Source organism: Balaenoptera ricei, chromosome 1 (assembly GCF_028023285.1).
Source record: "Balaenoptera ricei isolate mBalRic1 chromosome 1, mBalRic1.hap2, whole genome shotgun sequence".
Taxonomy (NCBI): Eukaryota; Metazoa; Chordata; class Mammalia; order Artiodactyla; family Balaenopteridae; genus Balaenoptera; species Balaenoptera ricei.
The window spans coordinates 164395084-164408228 of NC_082639.1; the positions used below are offsets into that span (position 1 = coordinate 164395084).

The 13145-nt window shown below is 36.0% G+C and overlaps 1 protein-coding gene across 15 annotated transcripts in view; it reads right to left on the reverse strand.

Annotated features, from left to right (window-relative positions):
- Positions 1-13145, reverse strand: part of CEP170 (centrosomal protein 170) — a 147448-nt gene that overhangs the window by 54775 nt on the left and 79528 nt on the right. The window lies entirely within an intron of this gene.

A 13145-nucleotide genomic window follows, 5' to 3' on the forward strand; every position in this document is an offset into this window, starting at 1 on the left:
TCATAGTCTGGATGAAAAAGAATGGCAAATGTCACAGAAGAGAAATAATTCTGATTATAAATGTAGCATTCAGTTACCAATAGGAGATGCAAGATAAGCAGCAGCAGTGGCAAAGGATAGCAAAGAAGTTAAGAGGTGGACCTTGCATGGCTAGGTCCATATTTTTTCCAACTTGGATCCAGAAATCATCAAAGTACAAAAGAACTGAAATCAAATGGAGATGGATATGCATGTTCAATGTACATATACAGAGAGATAGAAAAAAATATAAACTTCCTTATCAAGTAAGGAGGATGAAATATCTGAAATATCTATGAAAACAAGTAAATTTCCAAAGGAGAACAGGTGCTCAAATGAAGAAAGAAACATGATGTCAATATGTAAGCAATGTTCTGGACATAATGATTCCACTTACCATTCATCACCATCACATTCAGAGACATTACTTTTAGAAGGACAAAAATAATATTACCAGGACAAAAATAATATTACCAATATGTGATCCTTATAAGAAAATAGACACATTTTATAAAGAATAAAAGAATGAGTAAAGATAAAACATGTGGTTTGCTTGTGGCATTGCAATTCAAGCAGCAGTATGAAAACAAGTAAGTTAAAAATAGACAATTCAGTTGCCAGCCAATTAATTCCAAAAGGAAATTCATGTACATTTCTATACAGCAGAATACATCCAAGTGTCAAAATTCTTGGAGGAAAGCTGAATTATAAATCTCAGATCAACAAGAGCTGGCATAAGTAAGCAATTCTGGAACACTATTCCTCTGTTGCCCCAGGGACAAATATGAAGGTATAAAGATAAATGCATTTATATATAAAATATGCGAAGGCACATAAATGAAAATGATAACTGAAATGCTTTAAGCAAATGCAAAAAAAAATTAAAGATTAAACTGCCCCGTTTTTTCAGGAAACAAAAGAACTACTATCAAGATGGTAAAGAGTGAATTCAAATGAAAAATATTTCCCTAAAGCTCAAAAAAGCATTCCTTTTAAAAACAGATAGAAAAACCATTTGCAGATAAATTATTAGGAAGGAAAGGCAATACGGGGGGGACGAGGTTGTTTCTAATCATTTTCTAATTAAGTGAAGTATTTGGTCTTGACACATTTTTTCAAATATTAAATACTGATGGGATTCTTCAGGTGCTATAATCAGTTTCTTAGCAATACTGTGAATGTGAAACAGTCATTAAGCTGTTTGCTTTTAGGTTATAGAAGAATGGGACAGCAACATCTCTGTAGTCAAATGTGTGGCATAGGGTATTAGAAGACATCAAGTTCCACTTCCAAAAAAAAAAAGTGAAAGCAAATTACACAGACAGTAAATAGAATATATAACAAAAACAATTTTCAACATAAAAATTATCCTTTTCAAAATCTACTTTTTCTCACTACTGAAAATGAAAAAAGTGTATTAAAAACACTACACTGGGCTTCCCTGGTGGCGCAGTGGTTGGGGGTCTGCCTGCCGGTGCAGGGGACGCAGGTTTGAGCCCTGGTCTGGGAGGATCCCACATGCCGCGGAGCGGCTGGGCCCGTGAGCCATAATTACTGGGCCTGCGCATCTGGAGCTTGTGCTCCGCAACAGGAGAGGCCGCGATGGTGAGAGGCCCGCGCACCGCGATGAAGAGTGGCCCCCGCTTGCCGCAGCTGGAGAGGGCCCTCGCTCAGAAACGAAGACCCAATGCAGCCATAAATAAATAAATAAATAAACATTAATTAATTAATTAATTAAACATCATTTAATTAAAAAAAACAAAAAAACCCCACTACACTATCAAAGCAATAATTCTACACGTTTTCTGGAGTAAGAGGATATACAGGATTCTTAATAACCTAAGTTACGTTTTAAAAATTTCTTTATTACAGAGTTCATTTATCTTTTCCTTAAAGTATCCACTTGAGTGTTTACTCTGAAGGCCTGTCACTTAAAATTTCCATGAGAGTAATATGCATTAACTACTTTACATATATTAATAAACTCATTAATGTTTTTATTTTTTCATACATTGATTTATTTACTATATATCATGAACTGTACTTGATCAATTTCATACAGTACAACTGGTTTACAAACCTATCCTATAGGCTCTGATGCTTGCTCAAATTCGGCAAGTGATTTCTTGCAATTTTCAGCACCTTTAGGAGAATCTACTTTACAATTAATCTCCTAATATTCACTTTTCAGCTGTATTCTATTCAGAATCAAACCTGTTAGACCTGCCTTCTGCTGACTTCTCAGCTTCCATTCTATCCTTCTTGGATGGCCGTGTGGCTGACAGGGTCTTGGTGCTCCAGCCGGGTGTCAGACCTGAGCCTCTGAGGTGGGAGAGCCGAGTTCAGGACATCAGACCACCAGGGACGTCCCGGCCCCACGTAATATCAATCAGTGAGAGCTCTCCCAGAGATTTCCATCTCAATGCTAAGACTCAGCTCCATTCAATGACCAGCAAGCTCCAGTGCTGGACACCCTATGCCAAAAAACTAGCAAGACAGGAGCACATCCCCACCCATTAGCAGAGAGGCTGCCTAAAATCATAATAAGTTCACAGACACCCCAAAACACACCACTGGACACAGTCCTGCCCACCAGAAAGACAAGATCCAGCCTCATCCACCAGAACACAGGCACCATTCCCCTGCACCAGGAAGCCTACACAATCCACTGAACCAACCATACCCACTGGGGGCAGACACCAAAAACAATGGGAATTATGAACCTGCAGCCTGTGAGAAGGAGACACCAAACACAGTAAGTTAAGCAAAATGAGAGGACAGAGAAATACGCTGCAGATGAAGGAGCAAGGTAAAAACCCACCAGACCAAACAAATGAAGAGGAAATAGGCAGTCTACCTGAAAAAGAATTCAGAGTAATGATACTAAAGATGATCCAAAATCTTGGAAATAGAATGGAGAAAATATAAGAAACGTTTAATAAGGACCTAGAAGAACTAAAGAGCAAACAAAGACAGATGAACACAGTAAATGAAATTAAAAATTCTCTAGAAGGAATCAATAGCAGAATAACTGAAGCAGAAGAATGTATAAGTGACCTGGAAGACAAAACAGTGGATATAACTACCGCAGAGCAGAATAAAGAAATAAGAATGAAAAGAATTGAGAACAATCTCAGAGACCTCTGGGACAACATTAAACACACCAACATTCAAATTATAGGGGTCCCAGAAGAAAAAGAGAAAAAGAAAGGAAGAGAAAACATTTGAAGAGATTATAGTTGAAAACTTCTCTAATATGGGAATGGAAATAGTCAATCAAGTCCAGGAAGCGCTGAGACTCCCATACAGGAGAAATCCAAGGAGAAACATGCCAAGACACATATTAATCAAACTATCAAAAATTAAATACATAGAAAAAATATTGAAAGCAGCAAGGGAAAAACAACAAATAAGATACAAGGGAATCCCCATAAGGTTAACAGCTTATGTTTCAGCAGAAACTCTGCAAGCCAGAAGGGAGTAGCAGGACACACTTAAAGTGATGAAAGGGAAAAACCTAAAACCAAGATTACTCTACCCAGCAAGGATTTCATTCAGATTTGACGGAGAAATTAAAACCTTTACAGACAAGCAAAAGCTAACAGAATTCAGCACCACCAAACCAGCTTTACAACAAATGTTAAAGGAACTTCTCTAGGCAGGAAACACGAGAGAAGGAAAAGACCTACAATAACAAAGCAAAAACAATCAAGAAAATGGTAACAGGAACATACATATCAACAATTACCTTAAATATAAATGGATTAAATGCTCCAACCAAAAGACACAGACTGGATGAATGGATACAAAAACAAGACCCATATATAGACTGTGTACAGAGACCCACTTCAGACCTAGGAAAACGTACAGACTGAAAGAGAGGGGATGGAAAAAGATATTCCATGCAAATAGAAATCAAAAGAAAGCTGGTGTAGCAATTCTCATATCAGACAAAATAGACTTTAAAATAAGACTATTACAAGAGACAAAGAAGACACTACATAATGATCAAGGGATCAATCCAAGAAGAAGATATACCAATTGTAAATATTTATGCACCCAACATAGGAGCACCTCAATACATAGGCAATTGCTAACAGCCATAAAAGGGGAAATCGACAGTAACACAATCAGAGTAGGGGACTTTAACACGCCACTTTCACCAATGGACAGATCAACCAAAATGAAAATAAATAAGGAAACACAAGCTTCAAATGATACATTAAACAAGATGGATTTAATTGATATTTATAGGACATTCCATCCAAAAGCAACAGAATACACTTTCTTCTCAAGTACTCATGGAACGTTCTCCATGGTAGATCATATCTTGGGTCACAAATCAAGCCTTGGTAAATTTAAGAAAATTGAAATCATATCAAGTATCTTTCCCGAGCACAATGCTATGAGACAATATCAATTACAGGAAAAAAACTGTAAAACAACTAACACATGGAGGCTAAACAGTACGCTATTAAACAACCAAGAGATCACTGAAGAAACCAAGAGGAAATTACAAAATACCTAGAAACAAATGATAATGAAAACATGATGACCCAAAACCTATGGGATGCAGCAAAGGCAGTTCTAAGAAGGAAGTTTATAGCAATACAATCCTACCTCAAGAAACAAGAAAAATCTCAAATAAACAACCTAAACTTACAACGAAAGCAATTAGAGAAAGAGAACAAAAAACCCCCAAAGTTAGCAGAAGGAAAGAAATCATAAATATCAGATCAGAAATAAATGAAAAAGAAATGAAGGAAACAATAGCAAAGATCAATAAAACTAAAAGCTGGTTCTTTGAGAAGATAAACAAAATTGATAAACCATTAGACAGACTCAACAAGAAAAAAAGGGAGAAGACTCAAATCAACAGAATTAGAAATGAAAAAGGAGAAGTAACAACTGACACTCCAGAGATACGAAGGATCATGAGAGATTACTACAAGCAACTATATTCCAATAAAATGGACAACCTGGAAGTAATGAACAAATTCTTAGAAAAGCCCAACCTTTCGAGACTGAACCAGGAAGAAATAGAAAATATAAGCAGACCAATCACAAACACTGAACTTGAAACTGTGATTAAAAATCTTCCAACAAACAAAAGCCCAGGACCAGATGGCTTCACAGACGAATTCTATCAAACATTTACAGAAGAGCTAACATCTATCCTACTCAAACTCTTCCAAGATATAGTAGAGGGAGGAACACTCCCAAACTCATTCTACTAGGCCACCGTCACCCAGATACCAAAACCAGACAAAGATGTCACAAAAAAAGAAAACTACAAGCCAATATCACTGATGAACATAGATGCAAAAATCCTCAACAAAATACTAGCAAACAGAATCCAACAGCACATTAAAAGGATCATACACCATGATCAAGTGGGGTTTATCCCAAGAATGCAAGGACTCTTCAATATATGCAAATCAATCAATGTGATAAACCATATTAACAAATTGAAGGAGAAAATCCATATGATCATCTCAACAGATGCAGAAAAAGCTTTTGACAAAATTCAACACCCTTTTATGATAAAAACTCTCAAGAAAGTGGGCATAGAGGGAACTTACCTCAACATAATAAAGGCCATATATGACAAACCCACAGCCAACATCGTTCTCAATGGTGAAAAACTGAAAACATTTCCTCTAAGATCAGGAACAAGACAAGGTTGCCCACTCTCACCACTATTATTCAACATAGTTTTGGAAGTTTTAGCCACAGCAGTCAGAGAAGAAAATGAAATAAAAGGAATCCAAATCAGAAAAGAAGAATTAAGGTGTCACTGTTTGCAGATGACATGATACTATACATACAGAATCCTAAAAATGCTGCTAGAAAACTACTAGAGCTACTCAATGAATTTGGTAAAGTAGCAGGATACAACATTAATGCACAGAAATCTCTTGCATTCCTATACACTAATGATGAAAAATATGAAAGAGAAATTAAGGGAACACTCCCATTTACCATTGCAACAAAAATAAAATAGCTAGGAATAAACCTACCTAAGGAGACAAAAGACCTGTATGCAGAAAACCATAAGACACTGATGAAAGAAATTAAAGATGACACAAACAGATGGAGAGATATACCATGATCTTGGACTGGAGGAGTCAACACTGTGAAAATGACTCTACTACCCAAAGCAATCTACAGATTCAATGCCATCCCTATCAAACTAGCAATGGCATTTTTCACAGAACTAGAATAAAAATTTCACAATTTGTGTGGAAACACAGAAGACCCCAAAGAGCCAAAGCAATCCTGCAAAAGAAAAACAGAGCTGGAGGAATTAGGCTCCCTGAATTCAGACTATACTACAAAGCTACAGTAATCAAGACAGTATGGTACTGGCACAAAAACAGAAATATAGATCAATGGAACAGGACAGAAAGCTCAGAGATAAACCCACACACATACGGTCACCTTATCTTTGATAAAGGAGGCAAGAACATACAATGGAGAAAAGACAGCCTCTTCAATAAGTGGTGCTGGGAAAACTGGACAGCTACATGTGAAAGAATGAAATTAGAACACTCCCTAACACCATACACACAAAAAAAACACAAAATGCATTAAAGACCTAAATGTAAGGCCAGACACTATCAAACTCTTAGGGGAAAACATAGGCAGAACACTTTGTGACATAAATCACAGCAAGATCCTTTTTGACCCACCTCCTAGAGAAACGGAAATAAAAACAAAAACGCACAAATGGGACCTAACGAAACTTAAAAGCTTTTGCACAGCAAAGGAAACCATAAACAAGACGAAAAGACAACCCTCAGAATGGGAGAAAATATTTGCAAATGAAGCAACTGACAAAGCATTATCTCCAAAATATACAAGCAGCTCACACAGCTCAATATCAAAAAAACAAACAACCCAATCCAAAAACAGGCAGAAGACCTAAATAGACATTTCTCCAAAGAAGATATACAGATTGCCAACAAACACATGAAAGGATGGATGCTCAGCGTCAGTAATCATTAGAGAAATACAAATCAAAACCAGAATTTGGTATCACCTCACACCATTCCGAATGGGCATCATCAAAAAATCTACAAACAAAAAATGCTGGAGAGGGTGTGGAGGAAAGGGAACCCTCTTACACTGTTGGTGGGAATGTAAATTGATAGAGCCACTATGAAGAACAGTATGGAGGTTCCTTAAAATACTAAAAATAGAAGTACCATACGTCCCAGCAATCCCAGTACTGGGCATATACCCTGAGAAAACCATAATTCAAAAAAAGTCATGTTCCACAATGGTTCTTGCAGCACTATTTACAATAGCCAGGACATGGGAGTAACCTAAGTGTCCATCTACAGATGAATGGATAAAGAAGATGTGGCACATATATACAATGGAATATTACTCATCCATAAAAAGAAATGAAATTGAGTTATTTGTAGTGAGGTGGATGGACCTAGAATCTGTCATACAGAGTGAAGTAAGTCAGAAAGAGAAAAACAAATACCATATGCTAACATGGAGTTATTTGTAGTGAGGTGGATGGACCTAGAATCTGTCATACAGAGTGAAGTAAGTCAGAAAGAGAAAAACAAATACCATATGCTAACATGTATAAATGGAATCTAAAAAAAAAAAAAAGTTCTGAAGAACCTAGGGGCAGGACAGGAATAAAGAGGCAGACATAGAGAATGGACTTGAGGACACAGGGAGAAAGAAGGATAAGCTGGGACGAAGTGATAGAGTGGCATGGACATATATACACTACCAAATGTAAAACAGACAGCTAGTGGGATGCAGCCACATAGCACAGGGAGATCAGCCTGGTGGTTTGTGACCACCTAGAGGGGTGGGAGGGACACGCAAGAGGGAGGGGATATGGGGATGTAAGCATATGTATAGCTGATTCACTTCATCATACAGCAGAAACTAACACAATGTAAAGCAATTATACTCCAATAAAGATGTTAAATAAATAAATAAATAAATAAATAAATAAACCTATCCTATCTATCGTCATTTATTCATTCAGTCATTCATTTTGCTTTCCACGTCCTTACAGGTAACAGAGTAACCCTGAAGACAAGGGTTAGTAGTTTCCTACTACCACTACCTGAATACCCAAATAAAATGATGTAGCTGAACTATGAAGCAATAACTACAAAAAGCTGGCCTAGGGGTATAGCATTTATCATTTACTTGTCATTCACAATTCAAATGAGTATGTTCCCAATTTTCCTCCCTTGTGAAAAAAACTTCACAGTTAATACTGACATACTTTTAATATGCTTTCACATTATAACACATTAAAAAAGCAGAGATCAACAACTGCACATAACTAATTTTAAGATTATTATTTTCTAAGTTAGTCCTACTTCAAAACTGCCTTTACTCCAAGGATTAGAAACCCTGAGACTTATACAAGTTAACACCTAATTTAACCAAAAATCGCTTATCTAACAATGTCAAGCAGCACAACAGAGTGGAAAGGCAGCATATATGATATGATTAGTGGAAAGTAGGGAGAAGATTTGAAATCAGGTTAAGTCCTGTCTCTATCAGTCCTTAATTCTCATTTTCCTCATTGTAAAATGAGAAAATAATATCTACCCATAAGATTGTTGTGAAGATTCAGTGAGATAAGTTATCCAGAAAAAGTCTGGCACAAAGTAGGCACCAAAATAAATGTTTCTCTTACTTTTCCTCCTCCAACTCTTCAACATAGCTAATTAGGGAAACAAGAAACTAAAACCCAAAATCTAACTCTAAAATAAAAAACCCAAGACAGATATGACAACACCTATATCCTCATATTTGTGATCTTTACTACCAGGAAAGTCCTTCATTGAGAACCTTTTTTTGACTATTTACTCAGATTACATGTGGCAAATCTGGAGGGGATGTAAAAGCAAGGATTAAGGTCAGACATATTGCACTAAGAAGAGTCAAGTGGTCGAGATAAGTCAAAAAACAATCAAGAGCAGACACATGCCTCAAAAACACAGTAGTTCAGAACCATTCATTAAGTATATGGAGCAAACAGTCTTACATACTTCAAGTCTCCCAAAGGCATCACTGTAATGTATCACAGTTCAATCACTGATGTTCATAATGATGCTTCTGAGTCATAAAGCAAACATTTAAATTATATTCAGCCTTCTGTGCTTAAGAAGGCAATGACATTGGTAATTCATTTAATAGAAATTTAGGAAATGGTTAAACTTAAAAAAAAATTTCAGTTGTAAAAGTAAAGTTCAGTCATCTGGAAAATTCATTATGTAGAGGAATTCATTTCTCTGAAGATGATAAAACCAGATCAACTGTGGGCCTAGTATATTTGGGAATTGTACGCCCACTAGAAAAATTATTAGGGGTCTTCTAAATTAACATAGAAAAATCAAACAGCTTTCCTCTCTCAGTATACTGGCAAAACATATTCTGAAATTTATGAATTTAACATGCATTTCTCTTCAAAACCTATTTTGTTTATACTAAAGTAAACTAAATTATATACTAAAATACTAATATTTTATTTATACCAATATTTTATTATTAATCTCAATTGCTAGATATTTAAAAGTATTTAATAACTGATTATGCTAGAATTAATTATGTTTATCTAAATCAGAAGAGCAATATCCTTAAATTCTTAAGGTATTTTATGACTGTGTGACCTTCCAGGGAACCTTATAATATACATAATTCAGAAAATATGTTCCCTTCATTCTTCTGTACTAAATTAAATGAAATATTAAGCTATTTCGAGATAATAAAGACTATAATTATGAAGGTAAATTCTGCTTAAGATATCCATCCAACCTAGTATATTCAAGTACTTCAAATTACAAAGACTGGGAAACTCCTTTTACCAAAAAGGAACTACAACTCAAAAAAGTTTTCAAATTTAGTTTAATTAGACTAAAAATCAGTGTAAAAGAGCCAAAAATCTACTCTTCACAGTTGTACACACCTTTTCAAAATGTATGCAACACTTAAAGGCCTTTAATTGTAACCTAAAAAATGTTTAAACTGTTTAAACCAAGTTAGAAGGTAGAAGAGCATACCTGAACTAAAATGAGGACAAATTCTCCTTTAATAGGACTCAAATATTCACACAATTTCAGGGGAACTTGATTGCTCTAATATTTGCTTCTAGGTTTCTTTGGGCTTTAAGGTAAATTGGTAGGAGATTCTGGATACACATGGACCCACAGAAAGGGACATAAAAAGTTACTAGGTAGTAGATACTCTATTATCCTTTCTGGAATGTTCACTTTTCAAAATAAATACTAAGATTTTACATTCTAAAAATTGGTAACCAAGAAGCAAATCACTTTTTGCTTTTACCAAAAAAGCATGCTTAGAGAACAAATAAACTAATCATTTATATTTCATAATCTGAAACACTACAAAAAACGTTAATTTCAAAATGACCAAGTGAAATAGCATTCAATATACATTTTCAAATTTGATTCTACAATATCTGCTGGCATCATAAATTATTTCAGATTAGTAAACTGTTTCTCTCACCCTATATTTTAAAAAATTACAAATAATAAATCTGGAACAATAACATCCTCACACTAATATAAGAAAGCAAATGAGACTCTCATTAAGGCTTTTAATCAGCTGAATCTGGCAGAGTGCTTCAAGTTACTTAACAGAAGACGTACATCACTTAATTCCTTCTAACTCAAAAATAATCCCAAGATTATGAGACAGCTTTTGTCATCTGGCAGAAAAGATACTCAATGAGACATGGCACACAAGCTGATAATCATTTAAGAATTTAGTTTCATTCACACGGATGAAATTACTACTGGATGCTTCACAGTTTGAAATTCATTTCATTACACTTAGGTATGAGAGATCAATTTTTTATGTCAATTTGGTTTTGGAGTGCTTGTTTTAATCTTTATACTCTACGAAGTATATTCTTTTGGAGTGAATCTGTGTGTGTGTGTGTGTGTGTGTGTGTGTGTGTGTGTGTGTAATGATGGCTGAAATGTTAACTGTTTGTGGTTAAGAGCATGGACTCGAGAGTCAGGCTACCTGGGTTCGAATCCCAGCTACACTACTTGCTAGCAGGGTGACCTTGTGAATAAATTCACATCACCTTGCCGCCGTTTCCTTATTTATAAAATGGGGATGATAACAGTAACTACTTTTAGGTATCGCTGTGAGAGGATTAAATGATTAAACATATGCAGGGCACTAAGAAGAGTGTCTGGATAAAGCAAGCACCACTGAAGTGCTAGCTGTTGTTAATAAATCATGGTTCTGTCTCCAGTACAAAAATTACATTTACTGTATTTCCATTTATTGTAATTACATGCATTGTATTCTAGAAGATATGTATTTCAGATTTCAAAAGTTGTTTTGTGTGTGAGGGTGGAAGGATCTTTAATGGCTAGATAAACTCAGTATTACAATTATTTTCAGAATTTGGCAACAGTTAAATTCTGCTGTGTTTTCTTCTAAGTTAACCACCTAATTATTGGTACATTTTTTTTTTCTCACTCTCCCCTCTCTCTCTCTCCCTTCCTTTCTTTCTCTCTCCCCCTCCCCTTCTCTCTCTCCCTCTCTCTCTTTCTCCTAGTTGGCTCTAGTACACAATGATAAAATAATATGGGATCCCTGAAGTAAGGAACTTATAGTTTAGATGAGAAGGCATACACACAAAATACTGAAGGAAAGTGTTACATATTAGCAATACATATAAACAGACATATCCTTTAGAATTTTATACTACCTGATTTATGTGTATACATGTCTGTGGGAGAAGAGCAGGCAGGAATTAGTCTACTTTATGTGGAAATGCACTGGGAGAGAGCACTATACAACTGGTAGTGGGTTACAAGGCTAAGGAAAGTGGAACAAAATTAGAGAGAACTTTGACATAATATCTATTTGGCAAGCAAAAGGAAGCTACTGTAGTTTCTTAAAGAAAGGAAGTAAACGGCAGCTTAGACTTATTATATAAAATTAACTGCAGAAGGGTTGAAACTGGAAATAGTTCAATTATGATTCAATGGAAAAAAAGGGCAACAGAAGTAGGCAATATAATAGATGAGGTGAAAGGAAGGGAAGGCACAAAGATTTCATATAAAGTAGACATTCTTGACTGCCTTCCAAAATGCATTTCCTGTTCCTCCCTCCTAAAAGAACTCCAACATTCCCAGGTATCTCTAACTCTTTCCTGATACAGCTCATGTGCCTTAGGGGAAAACTAACCCCATATTCAGCTTCAGGATGGGTACGATTGGCTTAAGGATAATCTCATAACCCTTGCCAGGGATTGGTTCAGAAATAAGCAGGTGACCTACTCCTGAACCCATGAGAGGCCAATGAGATGACAAATGTGTTGAAAACTTTGGGGAAAGTTTCCAGGGGTTCTTCTAGAAGCGACCTTTGCTATTTCCCACTGGATGTGATCAAAGTAGCATGCACTCCAACTGCTACTGGCAAGCAGCCTATGAGTACGAGGGGAAACTCCCTCAGTATGCAGCCACTGTGAATAGAAGGGCAGAGAGTCTGAGAGAAAATAGCTAGCTGATGACACCATTGAGATGCTGCATTAACCAATGCTGAAGAGGTTCAGTTATTTATTTAAGCCAGTAGATTTCCTTCCTGTTTAGTCTCAGGTGGTATTTCTATTATTTGCATTTGAGGGTATGCTAAATAATACTAAATTTGTGAGCTTGAACATGAAGAAAAAACCGTGTTGGCCACAGAAACAAGGAAACTGAGATGGGAATTTACTTGCAAAGTTCACAACTTTCACTTTGGGGCACTTTGAGATCAAGTTGATAAGGCCAGCTTTCTAAGACTTGTATCCTGGTAAAATTAGAGCATATTTAAGAACCAGTGCTCTTATTCTCCAGCTAAGAAAAATCTCTTATTTATCTTGTAGAATTATGGTCAAAGGTAGAAAGTTGACAGGACTTCTGATGGAATCTATCCTTGACTCAGAGTCAAAGCTGGCTTTCCATACTGCTCCCTGGTGCCTGTATTTAATTCCTCCAGTTCTAATCCTTATCTGCTATTATCACGGAAACTGGTTGTTCATCCTTCAGTGTTGATGTCCTTGTCAAGTCCTTGTGTGATAGACAACTGATACCTCCATTTATTTCCTGGAA